At 39.0% G+C, this 27,411-nt stretch overlaps 1 protein-coding gene and 2 pseudogenes across 3 annotated transcripts in view; 1 reads left to right on the top strand and 2 right to left on the bottom strand.

Annotated features, from left to right (window-relative positions):
• CDH8 (cadherin 8) overlaps positions 1 to 27,411 on the bottom strand; it is a 309,903-nt gene that overhangs the window by 247,035 nt on the left and 35,457 nt on the right. The gene's annotated exons all lie outside the window — the stretch shown is intronic.
• LOC118611895 lies at positions 12,720 to 12,838 on the top strand (annotated as a pseudogene).
• On the bottom strand, positions 19,930 to 24,475 carry LOC107513715 (annotated as a pseudogene).

The raw sequence follows: 27,411 nt of genomic DNA, 5'->3' as shown, positions 1-27,411 counted from the left end.
GCTGTATCAGTATAAGAAAGCAATATTGTCACATTCATCTGTAACAGCAACAGGATAAAATTTGACAGCCTTAAATTTAGGTCAAGCTTTGTCAATCTGTCAAAGCCTTTTTCTACTATCGCTGTTTACCTACCATCCATTGAAATGCAAAAACAAACAAACAAACAAAGGACAAAAAACCATGAAGGTTAAGAGCATGGGCTCTGGAGTCCAAATACTTGACATGAATCTCAGTTTCTCACTTAATCTCTCTAGTCACCTGTCCTGGGGAGTAACAGGCTCAACTTCAGTTCCTTCATCCATAATATGGACTGTTAGCAATCTTCAAAACAACCTTATGCAGTACCATAAAGCACACAAAAAGATTTGCATTGGGGGTGTCATATAAGAACAATAACTGTTGTCACTCTCTGAAAACCTTCAGTACTATCTGCACAATTGAGATTATCTAGGAAGAGTAGTATTTCAGAGATGATGTGCTTCTCTACTCAACAGGGTGACAGAGAAGGCTCTCCCTCATCTGAGTCTGACCATTTCTGTCCAGCTCCATCACTGGCCATGATAACCCCCAGGTCATTCCCTAAACGACATCCTTAATGACAACTCAAATCCCCAGGGACAACCTCTTCACAACTTTTCACATTCATACACCTTTGCTCTTTTTGTCTGAGGTCCTTTCTCACATTCGTCCAACTCTTGATTTTCCTTCAAAAATCAACTCGATTATCATTTGTTCCTGAAATCCTTCTTTAACTCCTGAACTTCCCACAAGTCTGACTTAAGTGCCTTCCCATGGGCATCTCTCACACAAGTAAAGCCAGGGTCCACTGGAATTACTTGTTCATACATCAGCACCCCTGACTGCAAGACTAGCTAAAGATTTTGAAAGTCTCAGTAGAAAGTGAAAATGCAGGAAAAAAGACAGGAAAAAATTGTGTCGTTTAGATATTAAAATGTAAAGCATTTTCTGCTCTACCACATATCTATCTTCTGCCTGTGTGCCTGTTCTTTTGTCTCATCGGACTTCAATCACGACAAAAATTTACAACTGCAAGCAAGTGACGGCAGAGCAAGAGGCTCATCTAAGCAACAGAGGCCTATCGTTTGCACAGGTTGCACGTGCAAGAAGCCAGCTCAGACTCTCTAAAGTCAGTTCTTAGGACGGAATGGTCCTATCACCTATTTTTGTTTTCTATCGTCAGCACAGAGCCTATCACATTGTAACACCCAATAAATTTGTGTATTGAACATTTTCCTTCAACAGTACAGCATGGCATGTTGAACCCATGACCTAATGCTCAAAAGTAATGTTGGAAGAAAGCATAAATGATGAAAAGAATGAATAAATTACTGCAATTCAGAGCTGCTCCTCCTTTCTAAATCAATCTGCTTGCCTATTTCCTTCCCTTTCCCCCTCCTTCTTTCCTTCCTTTATCATCCATCATCAATCATAACCTTGCCTAGCTGAATCCTTGTGGTCAAGCTGAGCAATATACTTCGTACTTTAAATACACACACACACACATATGTATGTATGTATGTATGTTCAGAGCACTCTCTGCTAGCTTTAAGATCATTCCCCTCACTTTACTCTTTCCCTTTACCACATTCTCTGAGGATCTGCATTCCTTAAAGGTCTAAGATGGAAGTTCTAAGGAAATCAGAGCAGCATCTCCAATGGGCTCCTGCTTCTCCCCCCACTTCCCTATAGCTCATCCCCCTCAAAGAAGATAGAATGCTCTCTTTAAAAAAAATACGAATCTGATCACGTGACTCTCCTATTCAAAATCGCCCATGGCAGCAAATCCCCGCCACACATTTCCAGTCAAATCCCTTTGCAGGTGTTGAGGTCCCACCCTGCAGCTCTCTGCCCCTCTCCCTTCTCTCTCACCCACGCCACGCTCTTCGCTTCCTTTCTCTGGGACCTGCCCACCCTCTCTACCCCATCTCAGGCCGAGTGTTCACAGTTCTTTGGTTCCAGTCTCTGCTGTGACATTATCTCTTCACAGTGGAATCCCCTTTACTCTTTATCTCAACTGCCCCCATTATACATAGCAGTTTCATAGAGAAGCACAGTTCTCTTCCATCCCAGTGAAAGTTGTCTGTTTCACACTTAAATATTAGGCAAGGCCTGTCTGGTATACTCCTGCAACCCTGTACCTAGAATGGTACCTAGCAAAGGGCAGAAGCTCAATAAGTATCTGTTAAAGTTATGAAAAGTAGGGAAAATGCAAGTGCTAAGTAAGCGTGTCCCATGTGAGTGGGCTTGGCCTTGAGTCTTCAGTGGACTTGGGGGACAGAGGGGCAAACACAATAATCTTGTGCCACATTCAGCATTTGCCGTCCTCATCACGTGATCCCCATGGATCTGCTGTCTGAAGAGAGTTCTGAGCATGCCTGCCATGATCCCAGTTAGTCTCGGACTGCTGGCCTAAAGTGTTGTTTCTAATACCATTGGACTTAATGGGCTTTGGCTTAAAATTGGTACTTCACTCTTTTCCTTCTAAGACTGAATATGTGCTGTTTCTACCCCGCCCCCCTTTTTTTTCTCCCTGAGAAAAGCATGGCATAACAGGGCAAAATGGAATACTGGTGAAAAATTGTGTAAAAAAAAATAAATAAATAAGCCTTTCTTCACGTCCACCTCCCAACCCTGTCTGAGGCAATAATTGATAACTTCTCCATATGTGTTTTCCCAGATATTTTCTAGATGCATCTATGGTAGCATGCTTATAGCATTTCTATAGAAATGGGAGAAATAAAGCAGTTACACAGCATCTCACTCCTTTACCATGGGAAACCAACTCTTCATCCAAAGTAAAAAGCCAAGTAGAGAGTAGGAAGGGACTTGTGGGGTGGGGGCAGACTCAGGAAGCTGGACCCTAGCACACCCCCTCTCTCTATGTCCCAGCTAAGCCACCATGATCCTCAGAAGGACAGGGATTTAAAATGCTGCATGTTGGTCACATACCCATGCTGTCTACTACATTTTTCACTTTTGTCTTTAGATTGACTTTTTACTCCAATTTACTTCAAAAGAAAACTTTATATCACCACAACAGAAAACATATATCACATGCTATAAATAAATGTAATCATAAAAATAAATTCCATGAAAACAAAGCAATGTTATTAAATTCAGTCTAGATGCTGTTGCCTGCCAAAGGCTCTACAGAAGGGGAGGAGGGGGCTCTGGCCTGGGGAGGTGTTAATCTCTCTTTTTAACACTCACTAAAGACTAACAATATACTGAGACTTTCTTCTCCATTGTGATAAGGATTAAAAGACAAAGGAAGAGGGAATGACTTGGGAAATAACAAAGTACCCAATTTCTAGTCTTTCCCAAGCTCCCAGTTTCTGAAATTCAAGGAACTAAATACACCAGTAATGTTAATTGATTTTTTTGTTGTTGCTTGCTTTAATTGAGTCTTCTAACAAATCAGATATAAATGAATACTTAGAAACCCACTTTTTAGGTTGCTTAAAATCTTTCTGCCTTGCTTATCTGTACCAAGCAAGAGGCAGCCAATGTCAACACAATTAAACCCGTGGACATTTCTCTCTAGAAAGTCCTTCAAACTTCACTTATTTACAATGAGCACAAGCTTAGGGGAACAAGATACTTGGCTGTAGTCTTAGCTCAATTCTCGACTGGCTCTGTGGCCCTGGGCAAATCACTGCCCTGTCTGGGTCTCAATCAGCCCCCAAATATACAGTGAATCCATCATCTTCCTCTCCCCCTCAGCATAGACTATCATCAAAGCTCTTTCCGGGGTTAAGTCTTGTCCTTCCAGATGGTTTCCTGGCTAGTTTTCTCCTCCCATACCGGCTCTCTGCTGTGTAGAAGGATTGATTTTTTTTTTTTATGTAAATTCGTTCACATTCTTTTTCTCTTATAATGTTCCAAGGGCTACTCTCTGCACAAACAATAAAATCCAAATTCCTTACAGGGGTCTGCATAATCTGGTCTCTACCACAGAAGTCTGTCAGTTCCTCATACACACTTAGTCCTTTCCTATCTCTATCCTCCTCAAAGCCTTTGCTGCATGCTTTTCTTTATGTATGAAACACTCCCCCCAACCTGCCCTGCCCCTGTCCTTCCCTTTAACCCCCCCCCCCCCCCCCGCACACACACACATCTAATGTACTTTCCATGGTTTTGAGGTGGAGGTTGAGAGAAAGAGCATTGAAAATATAAGAAGCATGTCCAAATTCCCTTGAATGGGTATCACTGTCTAATTAGCTGTCAAAAGTGGTCCATTTATGGCCAGGTCATAGAGATCTCCCTTACTTATTTATTATTTTCTATCGGCACCCTGTTTGTTTCGCTCTCAGCCCACTTTCCATTCTTATGCTTAACTTATTAACATGCTTCACATTCTCATAAGGAAGGCAGGACCAAAAGCAGGCCATCCTTCTGTAAAGGCTAGAATCATTTCAATCTGGTAATTATGGAATCCCCAGTAGCAGCATAAGGCCTGGCATGCTGTACTTGTTTCACACAGGTTTATTAAATGTCCCCAACAGAAGATACACTAATGACTCCCAAAGTTTGTAATAGCAAAGTATTTTAAGTTCAGTATCTACTATCCAACAAAAAAATTCTAAACTGAGTTCACATAAGGTGGAGGCCTCACCAAAAACTCCTCTCTCCTGCTACCAAATAAACTTAATTCTAAGTTAAAGAAAAGCAAAAGAGCCAAAGTAAGAACTAAAATAAATATATACATAAGATCATCTCACAGCTGATTGCCTTTCTGATAAAACATGCTGACAAGGGTAAGAGCTGATGTTCGCGTTCTTTGGGGAGCATTGTGACTGCACATTTCCAACTATGTGTGCTCATTTGCAAGCAGGGACTTTCATGAAAATGAGCCATAACATATGTAAATTCTTTTCATTTGCAGTGGCTCTTTAACATAACATGTATGGAGAATGAATATTTGTGAACTACCCTTCTGTTTAGACTTGAATCCGAACACCTAAAAAAGGTTAGCAAAATTGGCTTCTTGGGAGAAAAAACCATGTTTTCAAGATCCAGGAAGAACTGTCAATTAAAACTCATATTCACTGGTTGAGTGGGAAAGGCCCTGAACCTCTTATAAGGCTGAACCTCTTCACTAAAAATGTTGCTTTTAAAATACAAAACAATGATGTAGTCCACGTATTTCTTAAGCTTCTTTTATGCAGACATGAGGTGGTAATAATTTGAGAACAAACCAACTTGTATACTGATATAATTTGACAAGAAAAAAAAGTGTGATCATTCGGAAACCCACACAAGATATGCTCCTAAATATTCTACTACATAATTCATTTATTGTCACAAAATCTGTGTCCAAATAAGAATACTACAAAATACACTGAGTCAAACTACTCAATTAAATCAATCAAATCAATTATATTCTAACATGTAGGCATGAACAATAAGCAATTATTAATTTTTAGAATATAAAGAGAAGATGCATGCTAAAACAACCACTGAATGTGAAGCTCTGAGCTAGAATCTTTACATGCATTATAACATCTATTAATCAAAGTAATCATGCAGCCCATGAGGACTTTTTCACTGTAGAGAGGAGAAAACTGAGTCTTAGGATTAAAGACTAACCCAAGTCATATAGTTAATAAATGATAGGCATGCCAAAAGACCCCACATATGGTCGACTTCGAATTGTATAGAAGTTTTACTTTTTTGTCTTTCTAATACCACCACATTCCCTCCCAACATGTTAATAGTGATTATCAGTAAACTAGTGAGAAATCTCATGCTGGGGTGAAAAAATATATATGACTTATATCACAGTTGGATTTAAACAGAAACCATGAGTTTAAGGCCAGTGGTTCTTTAGCCAGAAGAAAGCGTTATTTCGAGGATAGTTTCTTGCAGATTCCTATGATTGGCTCTGGGAATTTTTGCATGTGGCCCAGAAATTACTCTGTGCAAAATACTTATCTAAATTACATGTGTTTCTCCTCTTTTTATTTACACTGGGCTATTACTGACTTATATGTCATGTTCTCTCTTCCTACTGTTATTTGCCATGTTCGTACAGTTTATGTAATCATGCCCATTTTAAGGATGGCACAGATTATCTTAAAAGCTGTGAGACCTAGGACACGTCACGGGCATAACTGCTTTTTCAAAGCCAGTTTTCTCAGGCTGCTGTCACATTCCTCTCCATCCCTAAGTCTGCTCTCGCTTTTAAGCAGAGGGTAAAATAACACTGTCAAATAAGCAGACTCGCTGAGAAGAGCTTTGCTTTTTAGAGTAAAAACGATCATTTAACATTATCTGAATAGAATTTCTGCAGCTTAATTTAATAAATGAGGCATCGTTTTTTTAGACTCCAAGCATAACAAACTCTCATTTGCATTGACTGGATTCATAAATTCATGCTGTTAAAAACCTGTTTCTGGCAGGGTTGGCCCGGGCCCCCACGGCTCTCACTCACATTGCAATTCTGAGCGGCGGGAGGGAGTTTGCCCCTCGCAAGCATCAGCTATCATTAGTTCATTTCCTTTAGTGCTGCTTGAGAAGACAGCATGAAGCCTGACAGGGTGCTGCCTGCTCATCTAAAACAAGTTCTCTGTTCCACAAAAAGGTGGGGGCACCATCCCATATCCCTGTGCCACCAAATGACTATTTTTCTGGGCAAAAGATCATGGTAGAATGTTAAGAGTCCAAGAGTCTTGAGAAATGTTGATCTAGGGTATGAATTTACACACACACACACACACACACACACACACACACCCCACAAAACCAAAAAAACAAAACCAAAAATAACCTTCTCAGGCAGAGCCATACATTTTAGAAGAAAGAAAAACTAAAGTGATTGTGTTGCTCTGTGTTAAGAGCCTTATTTCCTTGCACTGAAACATACAATAATGATACAAATGACTCAAAATAAATAGACTTCCTATTGGCAGAGTGAATGGGAGTAAGTGAAGACTGGCATCTGACCTGAGAGTTCTCAGAACTTATGCAACATAACCAGACAAAAGCACAGGAAATCACTACAAAAAGTAAACTCTAGCAGCAGACCCATCATTGAATGGATTTCTGGGGAGAATGAATCTTCCCTTGGGGCCCTGAAATGTTAAAATGGATTTCCATCTGTATGGTGTGATAGGATAAAACATAAATTGTGAGTCAGGAGAATAGATGTCATAGCACGGGGTGTTCTCTTTTAAATCATAGATAGACTCATAGGTTTGGATCTGGAGTCTGACACTTGCTAGCTGTGTGCTTCTGTTTGTTACCCACTGCTCTGAGTCATTGCTAAATGAGACATGTAATCATATACTGTTTTTGGTTATGGAGCTATTGTCTGTGTTAGCCTGTAGCAGGTCCCTTGAACACTGTCTATATTTTTCTTTTGAAATCCATCAAAGAATACCCAGAGTGCAGAGAGGTCCTACATGGATTTGTCTGTAGAATGTATTAAATAACTTCTGTTGTCTCTCTCAGTTCTAATAGACTATAATTCTGTGTCAGACAATGATCCAATTATGATTTATATAGATATAGATAGATTTAGATAGATATAGTCTTATTTCCAATGCATTCATTAATTAACAAAGATATACTGAGCATCTAACAGATATACTGTGCTGAACCACTGATAGAGTAAAAGGTATATAATATAATTCCTCATCCCATTGCTATGATCATGCAATGGCATGAATATAAATCTAGTATATAGAAGTACCTGATATAAGAACATGAATCAGGCACGGGCCTGTCTTCTAGACAACACTTTTTAATCCAGAGATAATTATGTGATTCAAGGCCTTCGATTAAGGTGCTTCCCTAGGATTGATATGTGGATGCTACAAGGGTAAGAAAGTCATTCTTAGTTTGAGGTTTTAACAATAATGTTAACTTTTTACAATGCTATGTGCCAGACCATCTGCTCGGGACTTTACACATCGGCTCTCTGATCTTCAAAACATTTCTTTAAGGCATTACCTCCATATTAAACATGCTGCATGATATGTACTATTTTCTATGCATTCACTCCATTACTAAATTTAGGAGACCATACTTTTACCCAAGTCTATAAAAGGTCATAATCCATGCACTTTAATTACACCAAGATGATTTGAGCTTAATGGCTAGTGTCGAGGGTCCAGGAGTAGTCATTGGCCATGTGGTTCAGGAGCTTAAAAGAGAGACCTGGTTTAGATATACGTATTTGTACGTCATCATGATCCAAGCAAAACCGAAACCCAAGAGAAGGATGAGAGTAGAAATTCAAACAGGAAGTATTAGAGAATGTTACTTTTCATAAGTGGAAGTTGAAGAGAGATTATCAAAGGCAAAGGAAAATGAGAAAAAGAGCAGCAACAATTGGAAAGATGCAGCATCTCCAAAACCAGGAGACAAACAAGAAGAATGGAGTGCATCAAAGTAAGAGGAAAATGAACAAAAAGAGCATCGTGTTGGAAGCTCCTGTTTTTGCCGTTGGTTTGCCCTTGGGTGGGATAGTATCAGCATCATGTTTTATTCCTGAAGGTACTGGGAGGGCTGGTGAAAAGAAGGGAATGATGCTGAAGTCAAATGGGTGACTACAGTATATGCCTCCTTCACTGTTAGCAAGAAAAATTGTCTTTTTTCTGAAAACACATTTGTGTGCGTGTGTGTGTGTTTCATGAATTTTTGTTTTGTTTTATTTTCAATCTTGTCACGTTCCTAGAATGTTATGAATATCCCTCTCTATGATAATACAATTGAACCATAAGCAAAAAGAGTACCCAATACTAACCAGAATTTTTCCATGAAATGACATAGAGTGCTAGGTGATAATGGACCTTTCTTTCCCCACCATCTTTTGAGTTTGAAGGAAGAGTTTAGCCTGTAGGTGTCAGCAACCACCTTACCTGGGTGCTGAGCAGAAGCAGCCTACATATTGTTTTCGAGTCAGAGAGGGAAGCAGAAATGAGACATGGAAAAAGACGTAGAGCTCAGTCAAGATTGTATGAGCCTTTGCAAACAGGGGTAGATCTGGATTCAGAAATTGCTCACACTGCTTAAGTCAAATAGGTGACTATGTATCTATTCTGAGCTCTGAAATAATATGTATGTGATTCCCTGGAGCTCTTTTCACTTCTTCAAACCACAAAGCCTGTGGTCCAATAGAGCCATATGCACAGAAACACAGAAGAATCATCCACAGGTTGCTAAGAAACCTGGAGTGCAGTCCATTAAAATGATGTCACAAAACTAAACAAATCCAGAGACATAATTTCCTGAATGATGATCTGAAGAAAGGACTCACAACTTCTCATCTCAGTTACAGATTAAATTGTCCTCAGACTTATAATATGTAAACTAATATCCAACCATCTTACACTTAACACTTTTCCAAGTTGTCGGCGCCTTAAGAACTCCATATATTCCAATGCCCCATCTCAAATATTTGAAATGGACCATAGCATTTCCTCCCTTAGTCTTATCAAGTTTGCCTAATTGTCACACTTGTCATTCCTGAGTCACTAACCCTGCGTAGAAAGTATAGTAAGCAATTTGAATGTATTAACAATCACAAGAGTTTTGTGATATAAATATAATTAGTCCCATTTTGTATTTAACGATCTGAGATTTAGAGAAAGTAAATAACTTGACCAATGCAGCTAGTAATGGGCCCTGACACTACTATATGATAATTCAAGAGGCCACAAACAGCAGATCCATATAAAAAAATACATTCATGACATGAGGAAATATATTTGGCTTCCAATAAAAGAGAGTTTTAGAAAAGGATGAGGGTGTATACAGTAACTACCCGTTGGATACTGGGACATTGCATTAAGTGGACAAAGGCATCTCTCTCTGAACCGGGCTGGTGTTAGCATGAGAATGGGGGTGAGTATCGACTTGTGTCAAGGATGAGGGGTCTGAATATATAATAGCATCTGCTTCATTCCATTAAGCCTGGCAATTCAGGGTACAGATGGCTCACAAAAATCAAGAACTAATGTGGGAAAAGGTGTAATAAGTGCCATGAAATCCAAGATGCCCAGTTCTGAAAGTGTTCAACCACTTAGAACACTATGTGGCACTGTTACTGTTGGTATCACAGCTTTTGGAAAGTCTGAAAGCAGACTTAAAAGAAGAAAACTGTAGATATTGTCAGTGCTTATTTTTTTGTAAACTTCCAAAGCATACACAATAAATTAAGTAGTGCAGAAGCTGTATCACAGCAAAGTATTCTCTGCACATTTTTTTTCCAGTGTCTTAAGTGGCACCTTTTTCATGGGAGGTAATTCCAGGAGTGATGACATCCAAGATGATAATATCCAGCAGATCTGAGATTGCAGCGAGAGCACTCAATCCCAATTCCATCTGCTCGGGCAGATGGCAAAGTGCACCGAATTTCTCCAAGTCTTCCTGTCCTCTGTGCCCCATCAGCACATTGATTTCCTGATAAGAACATACGGAAGGTTTGGGGGTGAGGCGGGAGAAGTTCTACATTTTTACACTGTGGCGACAATAAGACTATGACTCTTTCTGGCATGACCTTAAGAGTAACGAATGAATGCTTGTAGGATGACTCTCTTTATAGGAAGAAAGATGTGTATAACCTGAAAGTAATAAAGGATGTCAAGTATATTAACGTGTGGTGCAGAGAATTTCATTTTACTCTCAGAGAAGAAGGAGACAGTCTCGAGAAGAAGTCATAAATCTTTTTGTCTTCCTTCAGATCACTGAGGTTCTGTGATGGTCTGTAAGGGTGCATAGAGAGTGTCGCTGCCATTTAAAAATAAAAAAGGGCTAGAAATTCAAAGTAGAAAATGCACACTTGTGAGGCATTTATTGGAAGACATGGAATGCTAAGGTGGAAAACCAAAAGTGGCCATGGACATCAAGCGTGGCCTTAAGTTCAAGCTCCACCTAACGGCTACGTAAGTGTGCTCCCTTCTCCTCAGGGTTCCTGTCTATCAAATGATGGTGATGACCACCTCCCTTAGGAGGTCTAGTGCAGGGGTTCCCAACCCTCAGGCTGTGGACCCATACTGGTTGGCGGCCTGTTAGGAACCAGACCACACATCAGGAGGTGAGCAGCAGATGAGCTAGCAAAGCTTCATCTTATTTGCAGCCACTCCCCAGCGCTAACATCACTGCCTCAGCTCCACTCAGATCATTAGGCATTAGATTCTCATAGGACCACTGGTCTCTGTGCCAAAAAGGCTGGGGCCCATTGGTCTAGTATATGCAATAGGCCAAACATAGGGGTGGTAGGTAGTGGGCAATTTGTAAGGAGCATTAATGGTGGAAATGATATGTAAGATAAAATGAAGAAAAATACAACAGCATGGAAACAATACGTATCATTTTTTTTTGATACTTGAACATTTAAAAACATTTTTGATGTAGTAAATAGCTATATTATTGATAGCTAAATTAACAAATGAATTCAATCATTCACTCATTGATTCATAGTGCTCAAAACTGGCAGAAACATTAGATCTGGCCCTGCACTTAAGAAGCTTTCCTCTTAAGGATATTATTTCTGCTTATGGGGGAAGGGATTAGGCTCAGGAAGATTGATTTCCTGCAGGTCACAAAGCTAGTAAGTGGAGGAAAAAGAACAAAACATCTAGCCATTGTCATCTGACTCTTATAAGGTCCTCGTGCCTATCCAGACCCACTGAATGCATGACAGTAAAATGAAGTGGCTCCAGTAGACATCAAGGCTATAAAAACCAAAGGAGATTTGCCATGTGGGTTCAAAGAGCTGTAGGTTTCTTTTCATGAATGCAGATGAGAACTAATGTAAACATAATTGACTGAAGTGAGTCAGTCTATTCCAGTGCCTGATACAAGTATTCCCTTCTCCAAGTTGCCTCCTGATGCTAATCCTATGCTTGAGACTTGAGAAAAAGCTTCTCAGAGAGAATGTTATGCTGAAACACACTACATTTAAAACCTAGCTCAGCCTTCGATTAGCTGTGTAAACTTGGATGCTGCTTAAATTCTGATTCTTAGTTTGCAAAACAGGGATTAACACCATTTTGCAAATATTTCTGTAGCAATACATGCATAATAGATCCTCTGTGTTTCAGAGCTATATTTCAGTAGTATGTAGTTTATTTCAATAGCCCAGACTGATTTTCTAGAAGATCTTCACTCTTGTGCTCTCTCGTGCCCCCCCCCCTTTTTCTCTCCATCTCTCCCTCCCTCTTCCCTGACCCCCATCTTGGGCTGCACAGCTGCTGAGCCTTCTCCTGATATCTTAGGAATCTACCACTACTTATGAATTAGGGTAGAGATTCCAGACTTCCAACTATGAGCTTTAGGAGGGGAGCAGCGGCAGAGCTGTTATTAAGCTATCTCCACTTCAGGATTGCAATGTGCTTTCTAGGGTAGATTTAATGAATTCCTCTTTCATTCTGTGAACCTCTTGCTATTCTGCCATTCCTTCCGCTTAAGCCAACAGAAAGTATTTATTTTGTTATCAACCAAAATTCCTGGATAGAAATATTATCGAGTGATAGCTTCTAATTTGCTGAGAGTCATCCTACGAACACAACAGCGTACACCTGTGGCATCATGAAAACAGGCGGAGACCTTAACTGCAAATCAAAGTTAAAAGAGTATAAGCGGCTAACTACTAGGTGAAATCCCTAGTTATCCACAGCGGTGGTAACTTGATCTTTTCACTGACGGATTCACTCAGCAAACAATTCAAATACATCTTTAAAAATGCACAGTCTACAGCCATGCTACCCTGAATAAGCCCGATCCCATCTAATCTCGGAAGCTAAGCAGGGTCAGGCCTTGTTAGTACTTGGATGGGAGACCACCCAGGAAGACCAGGTGCTGTAGGCATTAAAAAAAAAAAAAAAAATAAGGGATTGTAAGCTGGCAAGGTCCTTGCAATCTATGAGGTCAACCAAAGGTTGCCTTGCCTGAAAAAAAAAATGCACACTAATTTATTTGAGATGCAGACATGCAGTATAAATATCTGTTTCCAGAATACCTATATAGCACGTGTGGTCAATGTATCTTGAACTGCATGATATAAGAAGCCAGAACTGTAATGAAGGACACATAGCCATGGATTCAGGCAACATTCATCTAAGAAAAGGTGAACTCTCATGGCTGTGGGGTTCAGATAAGTCACTTAAATTCTTTTCAGGCATTCTATCTTCTTCAACAACTCCTGTGGCAGTCAAACCTCTGAGAGAGGATGAAGCGGCAGCTCCTTCAGAGCTGAGAGAATACCATACTTGCCTTTGATTCTCCAGCCCCAAGCAGTATCCAGAGCATAAAAAATGCTCAGGAATGTCTCTGTAAGTAACAAAAGAAAGCAAGAGGCCAGAAGTTGGGGAGGATGAATCTTGAAAATCTTAGGTGAAAAAATTTCCATAAGAAGGAGGTAGTATTCTACATTTCTCTCAGACAATTTACCTTGAAGCCTTCTCCCAACAACTTCAAAGAGAGGTGCCTCCTCATCAAGAGCTGTTTCTTAAAAAAGCACGGTGCCAATACGTATGATAAACTGTCAACATGAGAAAATCTTACATACAGAAAAGGCAAGTTTGAGGTTAGGGGTAACTGAAATCAGTTTAAATGTGATACATATAATAAAATATTTCAAAGTCTGTAAGTGAATAATACAGCCTGGGAGAAAAATACCCCTGAATGCCCATAAAAAAATGTTGGAAGGTAAAGTAGATGGATCTGGACAAGTTTCCCCATATGCAAGTTAAGGGTGTGGAAACGGAGAATCATCTTTAAGGTGACACGTGTCTGTGACTATGCCATCAGATATCTGAACCTTGAGCTTCCGATGCTAGATCCACCTGACCTGTGTCTTCATGAACAAATTATATTTCTCTTCTCCTTTTTTTTTTTCTCTATCTGCAAGACATAGGTTCCTATAGGCTTATTAAAGAGTTTGCCACATGCCTGGCACTAGAAAGCATTTGGTACATATTCGCTTCAGTGGTTGTTGGTTATTTTTACTATTACATTTGTTGTTGTTGGTATTTCCATTGCAATACGGAATCATGTCAAATGTGCCCAGTACATTAAACAGGTTTTCTCACCTACACCACGTTCATTTTAAATCCAGAATCAACAGATTTATAATTTCTTTCTCTTTTGGCAAGGAAGCCATACTATCTTCACACACACCAAAACTTTCTTCTGATCTTCTATTAAAATCTTAATACAACTTTGAAAGATATGCCAGCATTTTAGTGAGCATATTGGCCTTGCAGTTCTGAAACATGATGTTCTCATTGTGTGTGTGTGTGTGTGTGTGTGTGTGTGTGTGTGTGTGTGTCTGTGTATGTATGTGTATTTCTCTCTGCACACATCACACTTGCCTTAACTCATTTAGTAAAAAGGCTAAGACCTGTCTTCCTGACTCTACGAGCTGAGGCAAGTTACTCACTGATGGTGCTGCTGCTGCTGCTGCTGGTTATTACGTTTTTGTAAGGCAAACGCATTACATAAATAAGATGCTTGAGGACGTTGCTTCATACTAGTCTTACGAAATTGAATAATTCTGATTGGCCTATAATATATCATATCCTATCATATTTAACATTTTTCTTCAAGACGAAATTAAGAGATTGGAGTTCTACTGCCGGCTCTCTACTGTGCATCAGGCTCTGGGCACAGAACTTTAGGTGCATTGGTCCCCTTTTACAGATGAGGAAACTGATATTCTGAGACCTTAAGCCACCAACAAGAGCTCACACCTCTTGTAAGAGATCCAAATTGAGATATTTTTGGCCCGAAGCCTGTGCTTTTTCCACTAGACTGACCCTCTGTAGTCGCAGCTACAGACTACTTAGAGCTGATTTTACTTTTAACAAAGGAGAAATTGTATTCTCTGTGTGCGAAACTGTAACACACATGCTGCTTTTTGCCTAAAAGCCTCCTCGGCTCCCTCCTGCCAATCTTCACCTTTTAATCCCTGTTTGAGTCTGCAAAGTGGAGACCTGCAGGCAAATATTTATTCATGAAATGAGCCATTTTTTCCCATTTCTAACCCACCCCAAACTGTTTTAGTTTTTCCTCAAACTTTTGAAAAGCAATTTGCTTTTGGACTGAAAAAAAGCAGAGAGAAATAAAGAACCCCAGCCCAAATCCAGAGCCAGAAATCATGGGCCCAAAGTCAAAGTGTCTTCAGTAAGGCAGGCAGTGCAATAAATCTTAGCTGCTGACAACATGCATTTCAGATATTAAAGATGAGACATCATATAGGACTTTTAGAATTGGGGTAAAAGACTTCCTTCATCCCCTGTGAAGAAAAGAACATAAGCCCGAGTGAAAAGTGAATTTGAGAAACATTAGGCCCAGTTCCAGAGAGAGCTTGTCATGAAATTAAAAGTTTTCTCATTGATTAGTAAAATGAAAACCTTTATTTACAGAGCAACATCAATTCTAGATAAAGATCAACAATACTGTGCACAGTGTCTCCACTCTACCACCATGCGCACATGGCAGGCGTCACTAATTGATCAACCTACTTCCTTCCACTGGGCCGCGATTAGTTTAAGCATCCTTGTAAACACACCATTCCAACCAGCCTCTCAATCAATTGGAATAGTGACTAAGAAAAAAAAGAAAAACCTTTGTGTCGACATAAACACAGAAGGCAAAGAATATGGATGGTGTTTTTGTTTGTTTTCTTTTTCTTTTATTTAATTTACCCTCAAGTTTTTCTATAATATCAGCAATTGCTTTTTTTTTCCATTTGTTTGTTTGTTTGTTTTTTAGGTAATGGAAGATACATCAAAATGCAGGATGCATACCAGTTGTGTAATTTGGGGAAAGTAATTCCAACTTTATTCACCTCAGTTACCTTTTATGTTAAATTGTTACCATCATAATAGTAATATCTCTCTTTAATCCTTTTAAGGATGATGGGAGTATGTAGAAACCCCTTAAAACACAGGTTGACAATCTCCAACCCCAGTCAAGTATTGTCAATACTATATTTGTAAAGAAAGATTTGTTGGGACACAGCCACACCCATTCATTGGCTTTATGTCTATGGTTGCTTTCAGTTTGTAGTGGCAGAGCTGATGAGTTGCAAAGGAGCATAATGGCCCACAGAACCTATGATATTTACTTATATAATCTATTCTAGAAAACTCTGCCAGCTCTTGAACTCCTGGCTTAGAATACTGTCTAGATTATGCGTATTTGTTGCTAAAGCATAGTGTCAAAAAAGTTATACAGTGCAGATGTATTTTCTTCTGAGATATAAAACAACTAAGAGAACAAAAAAACTAGGTTTAGGAAGATCTAAGTTCAAAATCAACTTCTGCAATTTACCAGCAAGGTGACCTTGAACATATTACTACGACTGTCTGTGGCTCAGATCGTCAACTGTACAGTAGGTAGGGATAACAACATCGTCTATGCATGCCAAGATCGAATGAGAGAACACTTCCAAAATATTCAGTAGGGTATGTGACACATGGAAAACACTAAGAAGTGTCAGCTGTTATGATTTCTGCCTCTTAGCAACTAGACCCAACAGATTTATAATTTTTTTAACAGTGAAATAAGAAAATCTGGAAAACTGTCTAATGAGGAATACAAAGTATAACCAATAGTACCATGTCCACTATTATTCCATTAACATGCGATAGCAATCAATGACTTTGCCATTATCAGGATGTCGGATCATTTTCTTGTAACTGTAAAAAACTTATTCAATGTTGCTTTTCTCAACCTACATTTCTCAAGAAGACTTACATTTTTAGTTCCACAGCTCCCATTTTGTTGGTCTGTAGGAATCTAAAGTTGAACATTGGCTGTCAAAACTCATCATCCATTACGGGGTACAGAAAAAAAAGCTCTAGAATAATGTTTAGGAACACAGTAATCTATCCACTCTTGTCAGAGATTAAGGGGGGGGGCAGGAAAGTCTTCAAAAAGTATATAAATTTTGAGCTGACTCTTTGAAAGGATGTATAATATGGTGGTTGTGTGTGTGTGTGGGGGGGGGGCCACGAGGTGTTGCGAGGATGGGGCAGAGATGAGGAAGGAATTCCAGGAAGAAATGACAGCATAAAGAATGTCTGACTCAAGAATCGAGAAGTATATATAATAAACTAAGAATCTCAAGTTATGGAATAATTTGGGACCAGAAAATGAAAGGCCTTGTCTATCCTATTAAGGCTGTTTACTTATCCTCTATTGGTGACAAAAACATAAAATTCCTTCATAATCCCTTTCTCCTTTTTTTTTTTTTCTTTTTCTTTCTTCTCTTTTTCCTCTCTCTCCTCTGTCCAAGCCTGCCACTGGCTTTCTAGAAAGAGAGGCATTATCTTATTGTCTTTTTTCTTGTCACTGTACCCTTATCTTTTAGAATAATGACTGGTGCATGGTAAATGCTTAATAACATGAGCTATTATTATGCACATCACTAAATTTCCAAATTCACTTCTTATATAAAAATCACAAGGTGTATGTGTAGATCATTACAATGTAACAGCCGAAGCACTTCCTCTGAAGTCACATGGCCTGAGTAATAGCGTTCTCTACTTACTAGCTGTGAGATACAAGGCAGTATTTAAACTCTTGAGTTCTACCTTCGTTACCAGCAAAAAGGGGATGGATAATAATTATGACCTCTTGTTCTTTGAGTTGTCCTAAGACGATAAATTTATGTGCACTAAGCTTTTAAAAAGGCCAATAGACACAGACCGTCCTTATTTCTAAATACAACACTAGCCAATTTTAGCTATCTGTCAATGAACATAAAGGTTTATTTAGGAGTTAATGTCACATATAGAAATGAATGAGTTTGCTAAGATGGAAATTTGAGTCCCAGGAACTCTGAATCTGAGCCTAGGGAAAAAACAACGACAACAAACTGGACTAGCACATCCCTTAGCTTATGCGTGAGCCAAGACCTTCTCTGTTAGTGAAGCATGTTTTTATAAAGCACATATTTTTTTTTAATATTTACTTTTACTGTGAAATACATTCTCTTCATGTAAAATATACATACAACTTATAAAAGTTTAAAGAATAATAATCCAAGGAATGTTCATGAATCAATAACAGTTAACCAGAAGCTAAATTCTGTGTTTTATACGCCATCCTTTTCTTTGGAGTTCAACCAAATATATACTTCTGTGACTGTTTTTTTTTTTGCTCATTATGTTTTTATTTTGAGATTCACCCACATTGTTGCTTTCAGTGACATTTCATCCATTTTCACCAAATTCTAGTAAGACAATTCCAAACCTATCTATTCTACACTAGATTAAAATTTGGGTTATTTTCATTTTATTTTAGAATTACAAATGATACTGATTTGTACTTTTTACTTGAATTCTGGTGCCCATGACCAAGAGAGGGTTTGCAGTGCATTTCCATCAGAGCAAAATTGTTAGGTAATAAATATATCTACAGATTCAATTTTCCTGTTTTCCAAGATAATATTAAATTGCTTTATGAAACAGTTTTAGGAGTTCATACACTATCTATAATTGACAAGAACTTATTTTGTTTAACATCTTCACCACTCGATATTTTTTAACTTTTAATTTTTGGCAATTTGTTGAGTATACAATGCTACTTAACTGTAAGTTTTAATTTGCATGATAATTAATGAGTTCAGTATCTTTTAATATGTTTGATAATACATTTGCTTTTTCTTTATCTTTTGCTTAATTCTTACTTGTCTTTAATTCATTAATTGTATTTATTTGTCGTATATAAGATAAAAATTTTTTCCAGTTATATGTGGCAGATACCTTTCCTTTTTTCCATTTATTTTTTTTCCTAACCTTATGATGCCTAAAGCAAATTTTAATTAAATCTTAATTTTAATGCAGTAAAAATTATTAATTTTTTCTCTTTAAGCTTTATATTACTTGTTCATGACATAATAAATGCTTCCTTACTAAAGATACCATCTCACATGCCTTTCAAAACTTATACCTTTCATACTTTAAGTCTTTATTCTTCTAAAATTGTTTTTTTTGTGTGTGTATAGTATAAAATAGGAAGTGATTTTTTCCTATAGATAACTAATAGTTCCTGAGCTATTTCTCTACTAATCCATCTTTCATCACTGACCTGTAACACCATTTCTGTTGTATTCAAGTCTCTCTCCCAGCCCTTTGATCTACTGTCTACTGGCCTATCACTAACCCAGTACTACAATGTATATTCCTTTACAACGAGTCTTAAAATATATTAGTACGACCACCCACATTTTGTTTTACTTTAGGATATTTTTTTCCAACGTGGAGTTTTTTTTAATGATTTCTGCTCTATCCCTGTGAATCAAAAGCCTGAAATCCCTTTGCAGGGGAGGTCTGCAATATTGTTCAGGGCTCAACCAATCCTCAGCATGGTACATCTGTCCAAAAATTGTAACTAAAGACTGCACATAGAATTATCTCCTAAAGAGAGAAAACTCCACAAGAACAGAGCCATAGTCAGGAACAGAATTGGTATGCCAGACAACTATCTACCTAGTGGCACATACAAAATGTGACTTTCTATCACTGATTAAACAGGTGCTCTTTAAACCAAGCCCTGCATTTTAATTGTAAATATTTTTTAAATAACAGTTTAAAACCATTTCTGATAGCATGTAGCAGTTACTGATAATCTAGCCACTTTCCCTGGCTTATCTTCATCAGCTGTGAATACAAAAAAAAAAAAAAAATCATTTTCTTATATAGCCAGCATGTTCAGATGATAGAGCCTCCTCTATTATATAAATACAAAGATTGAATTACAGGTATAACCAAGTTTGTTGTGTTTGTTAGATGGGAAGTTTTGCGTTTGGATGGGAAATTTTAAAAATATCTTGTTATTAATCCACATAAGTAATAAAGTCTGTCAGCCAGCCATGTTAGCAATTCTTTCCTTCTTTCCTTCCTTCCTTCCCTCCCTCCCTCCCTCTTTTTCTTTCTCCTTTTGTTCTTTCTTTCTTTTGTTCTTTCCTTCCTTTCTTCTTTTTTTTTTAATGTCAATTTTAAATGGTTTAAGATATTGTGTTTTCCACTTTGTAACACAGCGCTTATAAAGTTTATTGTTACGTCCTTTCCCCAAGCACACATTCCATATTAAAGGATAAAGGATTCCAAGTTATTCACTATATAGCAGCTCAACTTTAAAACCGCCAAAGAATTTGCCATAAATTTGGGTTCTTCTGTACTTTTATGTGGAACAATGATAAATTTTTGCTCAAGATTGGCTTTAATCATCAACCTCTTTAATGGTGAGCCCAGAAGAGGCACCCCCAGGAGGAGGAGCTCCACCTCCAGGGAGGCCCTGGGCATTCCTCCCAGCATGCCTCCTGTGCTCTGATCCAGCTTGGTAATGAGGGGGTTGCAGACTTTTCCAGCTCTTTCTGCTGGTGTTCAATTTTATTCTGTGCAGTCTGGTTCTTATCAAGCCAGTTGATGATTTCATTGTGCTTGTCAAGAATCTTCTGTTTGTCCTCATCATTGATCTTGCCTTGAAGTTCTTCATCTTCAACAGCTGCTTTCATGTGGAACACATAGAATTCAAGTGAAATCTTGGAAGACACCTTGTCCTGCTGCTTCTCATCTTCAGCTTTGTGCGTCTCAGCATCCTGGACCATGCACTCGATGTCTTCCTTGCTGAGACGACCCTTGTCATTAGTGATGGGAACCTTGGTCTCTTTCCCTGTACTCTTAGCCGCAGCAGAGACATTGAGGATGCCACTGGCATCGGTATCAAAAGTGCCTTCAATCTGGGGAGCAGCATGAGGTTCAGGAGGTATGCCTATGAGTTCAAGGTTGCTGAGCAGGCTGTTATCCCTGGTCATGGCCCACTCTCCTTCATAAACATGAGTGAGGACCCAGGCTAATTGTCAGTAGGTAGTTAAGGTCTGTGTCTGCTTGGTAGGAAAGGACTGGTAGTATTGCGCTTGGGGAGGACAGTCATGACTCTGCCAGTGATTCAATGCCAAAACAAAAGAGGAGTGACATCCAACAGCAGCAAATCTCGAACATTTCAGATTTGTCTCTAGCTAGGATGGCGGCGTGGATGGCTGCACCATATGCGACAGTCTCATCAGGGTTAACTCTTATTAAACTCTCTTCCATTAAAGAAGTTTGGTAGGAGTTTCTGAATCATGGACATACGGGTCGAACCACCTACCAGGACAATATCATGGATCTGGGACTTGTTGAGCTAGGCATCCCAAAGGGCTTTTGCCACAGAGTCCAGGGTGGCATGGAAAAGGTCAGCATTCGATTCTTCAAATTGGGCATGGGTGACAGAGGTATAGAAGTCGATTACTTCATAGAGCAAATCAACCTCGATACTGGCCTGGGTGCTGGAAGACAGACTGTGCTCAGCATGTTCACAAGCAGTACGAAGGTGACAGACAGCCTTCTTGTTCTCTTTGATGTTCTTCTTACACTCGCACTTGAACTCTGCAATTAAATGGTTGACCATTCAGTTGTCAACATCTTCTCCACCTAAGTGGGTATCCTCAGCTGTAGATTCCATCTTCAATTGTAAGAATTGACAGATCAAAAGTGCCACCTCTCAGGTCATAGATAAGCCCATTTCTCTCAGCTCCAACTTCTTGGCCTATGCTGTAACCAACAGCAGTGGCAACTGGCTCATTGATGATTTTAAGTTAATTGAGGCCATCAATAGTTCCAGCACTTTTGGTAGACTGACGCTGAGCATCACAGAAGTAAGCAGGTACTATGATGACAGCATTGGTAATAGTCTTCCCAAGGTAGGCTTCATCTTTGTCAAAACCACAGATGGCACCTCCTCTAAATAGAAACTCTCTGTGTCTCCCTTGCATGCTATCTGGCCCTTGGGCCTGTCCCCATCAGTCACCACCACAAAGGGTCAGTGTTTCATATCAGATTAGACAACAGCATCATCAAATCTATGCCCAATCAGGCATTGGACATCAAAAGCCATGTTGGTGAGGTCCATTACAACTTGATTCTTTGCAGCATCACCCATCAACTGCTCGGTATCAGTAAAGGCCAAGTAACTTGGGGTGGTTCAGTTTCCCTGATCACTGGCAATTATTTCCACTTTCCTTGCTGCAAGACAGCACACAAGAGTAAGTGGTGCTGAGATCAATGCCAACTGCAGTTCCCTTAGACGTGGTTTCTGGAGTGTACGCACAGCTTGAGCAGGAGAGACGCAGACGGCTGCCCTGCATTCAATGAGCTGTTGGTAATTTTTAATGTTGTGGCTCAAACCCCTTTAAAATTGTGAAATTATCCAGGAAATTCCAATTTTAGGCTGACTAGTGACAAAGAAAGCTGCTGAGGCCAGTAATATTCACACATGAGATCACTACATCGATATAATTTCATTCCAGAAGTAATTGACTTTTTCGGGCAAGAAAAAGAATAAAAGGATCGGGGTATAGATAAGACTTGGATAGAGCTTCTAAAACACTCTAGCAATTTTGCTTTGGTCTGTCTGTATTTGGGCTCGCAGATAACGCTGCTTTGATTATGTGAGACCTGCAAGTAACTGCAGACTTCTGCAAACTCTTGAAAGTGAATTGGCTTATAGTCCAGTTCTAACACCCCAAATCAGATGGAGAATGATAAAGTGAAAGAAACATAAAAGGGATGCTGAAACTCTAATTTCACACATCTGTACTCTTTTGGCAAGGGTAGCTACATGCTATTGATGCATTGTTATTTTTAGACAAAGGGAGTGTTTCAAAATATTCCAGATAAATCAATACCGTGATTGATTGAAATGAGTGTCCCCACACAGGCAGGCTGGTCAGTGGCAAAGTGCTGATGCTGGAGTTCCGGCAGCCAGCTTCGATGGAACGGTGAGCTCCCGAGATGTGGGGAAATGTGGAGATTCACAGCAACTTCCACTCCGTGCCTTAAAGAAGGCAGAGCATCTGAGCTCTGGGAGAGCAATATACACATCCAGAGATAAAACCAGTGCCGAGGGCCCCATCTCAAATCGCCTGGAACATCCTTTTCAGAGATGGGTTTGTGTAGCCAAAGCCCCAGTTCCGGCAGCTACAAATCAGTAGTGTGCTCACACTGCCATCCTTAGCTCCTATGATTGATCAGGGAGATGATGAAATAAATTAACTGTACTGAATTGCATTAGAGCCCAGGGAATGAAAAGCTTGTGCTTGTTTCCATTCCTTCTTTTATATTCCTGTTCACACAAATAAGCACTCTATAAACATTAATTAAGTCCTTCCCATAATCCTTTGAGATTATGCTAAGAGTGTACTTTTCATTGCTGTCTTTGTTAAACTTAGAATCCTATGGTATTATATGCTTTGTCCAAGGCAATGCAGTTCGTCTTGGGGATAACCCAGAACTCAGGCTTCTGCACTCTTCTGCTAATGCCCTTGGAGATGTTAATAGCACATGCTAGTTAGAAGCCAGTTACCTACAGAGACACAAAGAGTAGGTCCAGTCCCTGTACCTCAGAATACTGGATCTTTGACTATGAGCAGTGTATACAGTCTCTTTATCAGAAGATTAATTGATGAGCATTACTATTTTCACTTTTTGTAGGTAAGGAAGCACAAATTTGATGGTTAACAGAGTGTTTGCCACAGTGTATTAGTCATAATTAAATTCTTACTAAGTGGGTGTTCTTGCTAGATATTATTATAACAGATTAGGAAAAGGCCATTAAAACATTAATGATATATATTGTTTATGAATTTACCTATTATAACCTAGATCTTTTAACATTAATTCACATATTTTAGCTCAAATCCTCTTAATATCCCGATAAAGTGGAAGGTGTTCCCATTTTACAGAAAAGAAGAGCTAAGGGAGTCACATGTAAAGGTGCACGTTAGCTGAATAATCTCAAATAGAGTCAGGATTGTACTCTTTATTCTCGTGACTTTACTAACAATATGTCTTCGCTAACAATACTCAGATAAAAATTATATATGCATACCCTAAACCGACTTGGCAAGTTCACAAATCCAGTTCTCGACAAAATGCCCAAGTTAGCATCCCCAAGTCGCTTTGGGTAAGTGGGGGTGGAAGGGAAGGAAACACACCTATTAAGGCACTGCCATCTGCCAGGCGGAGGGTGAGTCGCTTTTGTGCAGTCCGTCTGTGCTACAGATTTTCCTTTCTGTGAACTTCTGCTCTCATTTCCTCAGAGAAACTCGGAGAAGCAGGAATATAAGTGATCATAACCTTCTAGTTGCGCTTAACACCCAATGCAAATGTGAAAAGACTCGATTTAGACAGGCAATAACATGACCAAAATTTCTGTAGCACTGGGGAAATTTACGAAATGCTTTCACATACTTCACTGTATCTGGTACTTAAAACAACATTTGGAGGCAGATGGAGGATATAGCATCATCTATTTTGCAGGTGAATATGATAGAGTTTCTGAGAGAAGAGTTTTGCTCAAAGCAACGTAAGTTAGAGACGAAGGTGGTGCTTAAGCCCTTTCAAACTTTTACCTAAATCAGAAAATATGAGAGTTATTCAAGATCTACCTAGGTCTATCTTCCTTCCTTCTTTCCTCCCCTTCCCTTTCCTCTTCTCCTTCCTCCTCCCCTTCCCTTTCTTTCCTCTCTACCTCTCTCTTCCTGTTTTTTCTTTTTCTTTTCTTTTTTCTTTTTCTTTCTTTCGTGTTCTCTCTCTCTCTCTCTCTCTCTCTCTCTCTCTCTCTCTCTCTCTCTCTCTCTCTCTCTCTCTCTTCCCTTCCTTCCTTCCTTCTTCCCTCCCTCCCTTCCCTTACTCCCTTCCCTTCCTTTCCTTTCTTTTTTCTTTCTCCCTCCTTCCTGTCTGATTCGGAACACTGGCAATCCCAATTTATCTACTACTTTGGAGAAGCAAGCTGCTCTTAAGAGACAACAGGGTGGCTAATGTTTTCCTTTTCTAACTTGCTGGCCAGTCAATATATTGAATGAATCCCTGCTTCCAGCTTTGCTGGATCCACTTGCTTTCAGCAAAATATATGCTAAGCCTATCATGCATGAGTCAACTTTGCAGGAGATAAAAGATAAGGGAATAGATCCCATTTGTGGCTCTGCAATAGAAATATACTCAGTCTTGGGCTCTATACTAAAGTGAGTAGGGGAATATCTTCAATATGTGATTTGAAGAATAAAAATTGAATAGAGACAAAGAATTAAAGCTCTGAGGTTCATTCATCTAACAATATTTACTGAGAATTTTTCTAGGAAGTCCTGGGCATAGAGCAGTGAACAAAAATAATAAATCCCTTCTCTTCGATTAGCTTATCTTCCAGTAGGAAAGACAGATTTTTTTTTTAATGCACACACACAAGGTTCAGAAATAAACTTTTAGAGGTATACAGTGACTCCAGGTGACATTTGAGCTTATAACTCTCTCAGAACAATTTCCTCCTTTCCCCTTATTTCTAACTTTAAACACTCTTCAACGCATTAACTAAAAGAGGAGAAAACTGCCCTTCCTCGCAACACCTTCTCCCTTAGAATTCCATTTTTAAATGTTTATAATTGTAATATTTTTTATTCTAAAATGATTAAATAGTTAGAAGTAGAAAATATATGCGATAATACCAAATATTAAATATGAGTATGTCTTTAAAAATGTCAAATAGTGCCAAAAGCATGCAAAGCTTAAACTCCCCTTCCCAACACAGACCCCTGTCCTCTAATTCTTTTCCTTAGAGTCAACTACTATCAAGATCTATTGTGCATATCTGTGCATATACAAGTGTCCAAAAGCAAACAGATATTTAAAGCACACACAAGAATATGCGAGTGTAGATACTACATTTATTCTTCTCTGTACACAAATGATACATTACCCCATATCTTGTTTTAGAGTGCAGTCCATAACATACATGGTACTGGCTCATCTTTTTCATAGCTGCATAGTATTCCAGACAATGGATGTGCGATAACTTATTTAAACATAAATAATGGAAATCTAATTTCATTACTCCTTTGCTTAAAATCTCCAATGTCTAACTTCAGCTCACCCCAGCTTCATCACATACATCATGATAAAGTACAAACCCCAAAGAATACCAGGCAAAACTCATGGCTTGGAGGTGAATAGTGATTAAGCATTGGAGGAAAACAATGTCTCAGTGGTATTACATTTTCTGTGAACTGTTCACTGTTTTCAAATTGCACTGTCATTCCACTCATTTATGCCTTCAACCCTATCCTTCCTGCTTGTGAAATTGTCCCTCAGTCTAATAAATCCTATATGGTGTTCAAAGCTCATTTTAGATTTCTGATCCCAAGAAGCATACCCTAACTATAGGCCCCAGGTACAAACTGAATCCGGCACAGCTCCAATATCTCCATAGCAACCATTATTAACTTCCATTAGATTGTTTATTACACTGCATTGAGATTGTGGATTTCTTTGAGTGTCTGCCCTAGTTGACTACCAATTTCCTGGAATAAAAAATACTGTGCCTTATTAATCACTATATCAATAGGCATGTAATTTACCTATTATAGGTTAAGGAAAATTCATCGAATGACTAACCAAATGTAAAAAGCTTTATGGCTATAAGCCAATGCTTTCCCTACCAGAGAAAAGAGCTACTGAAATAAATCTCTTTTGGGGTTATATTATAGCACTGGTACCAAACGTGGTCCCCCAACCAGCACCATCAGCATCACACAGGCATGTGTCAGAAATTCAAATTTCTCATGTCCTACCTCAGAGGTACCAGATTAGAAATGCTGAAGGTGGGGCCCACCACCCAGTTTTGACAAGCCCTGTATGATTCTGATGCTAAACTTTCAGAACCACTGTGTCAGGGTATGTTTCTCAATTCTTTGTTCACCTCATCTCCCCCACCACGATCGATTTTGCTCCTCGCACTGAAACCACCCATTGGGAAAAGTAGCAGAATATCACCACTCCTGTCCCTATATCCTTCTACAATATTATTGAAGTTCTAATTGTGTCCCACAATACTTACTTTCAGCAAACAGATCTGTCTAAAGGTGAACTCTAGGTGCCAGGGAGATTAAGAAAAATAAACCAAGTTTCAAAGAAGGTGATTACCTGTGTGAAATCATGCTAGTTTTCTTGATCCTAGCAAAGGCACTTGTGGGTAAAGTTTTATTAAAGAGAGAATTAGTCTACTATTCATACAAAGAAACTTTTCTCCTCTATAAGACATAGAAAGCACTTGTGATAGATGATTATGAATGACATAATGTCCCAGGATCGAACCTATCTATAGGTATAATAAAGAAGGAACAGGAAACAAAATAATGAAACTACACAAAACAACATTTTTAGAGGCTACTGAAAGCAACTCATGTTTTCCCACAAAAGATCATCTAATTTTAAGAATAAAGATGGGCTTCTACTTGGAGCATGCCTATTCGATTTTCCTCTTACTTTTTCTATGTCTCATTCTTCATTCAGATAAATTGAAACAGAACAGCTTCTACTAGGCTGACTGAGTGCCTA

The sequence above is a fragment of the Rousettus aegyptiacus genome, unplaced genomic scaffold (genome assembly GCF_014176215.1).
Source record: "Rousettus aegyptiacus isolate mRouAeg1 unplaced genomic scaffold, mRouAeg1.p scaffold_m13_p_14, whole genome shotgun sequence".
Taxonomy (NCBI): Eukaryota; Metazoa; Chordata; class Mammalia; order Chiroptera; family Pteropodidae; genus Rousettus; species Rousettus aegyptiacus.
This window is presented reverse-complemented; position numbering and strand designations above follow the sequence as displayed.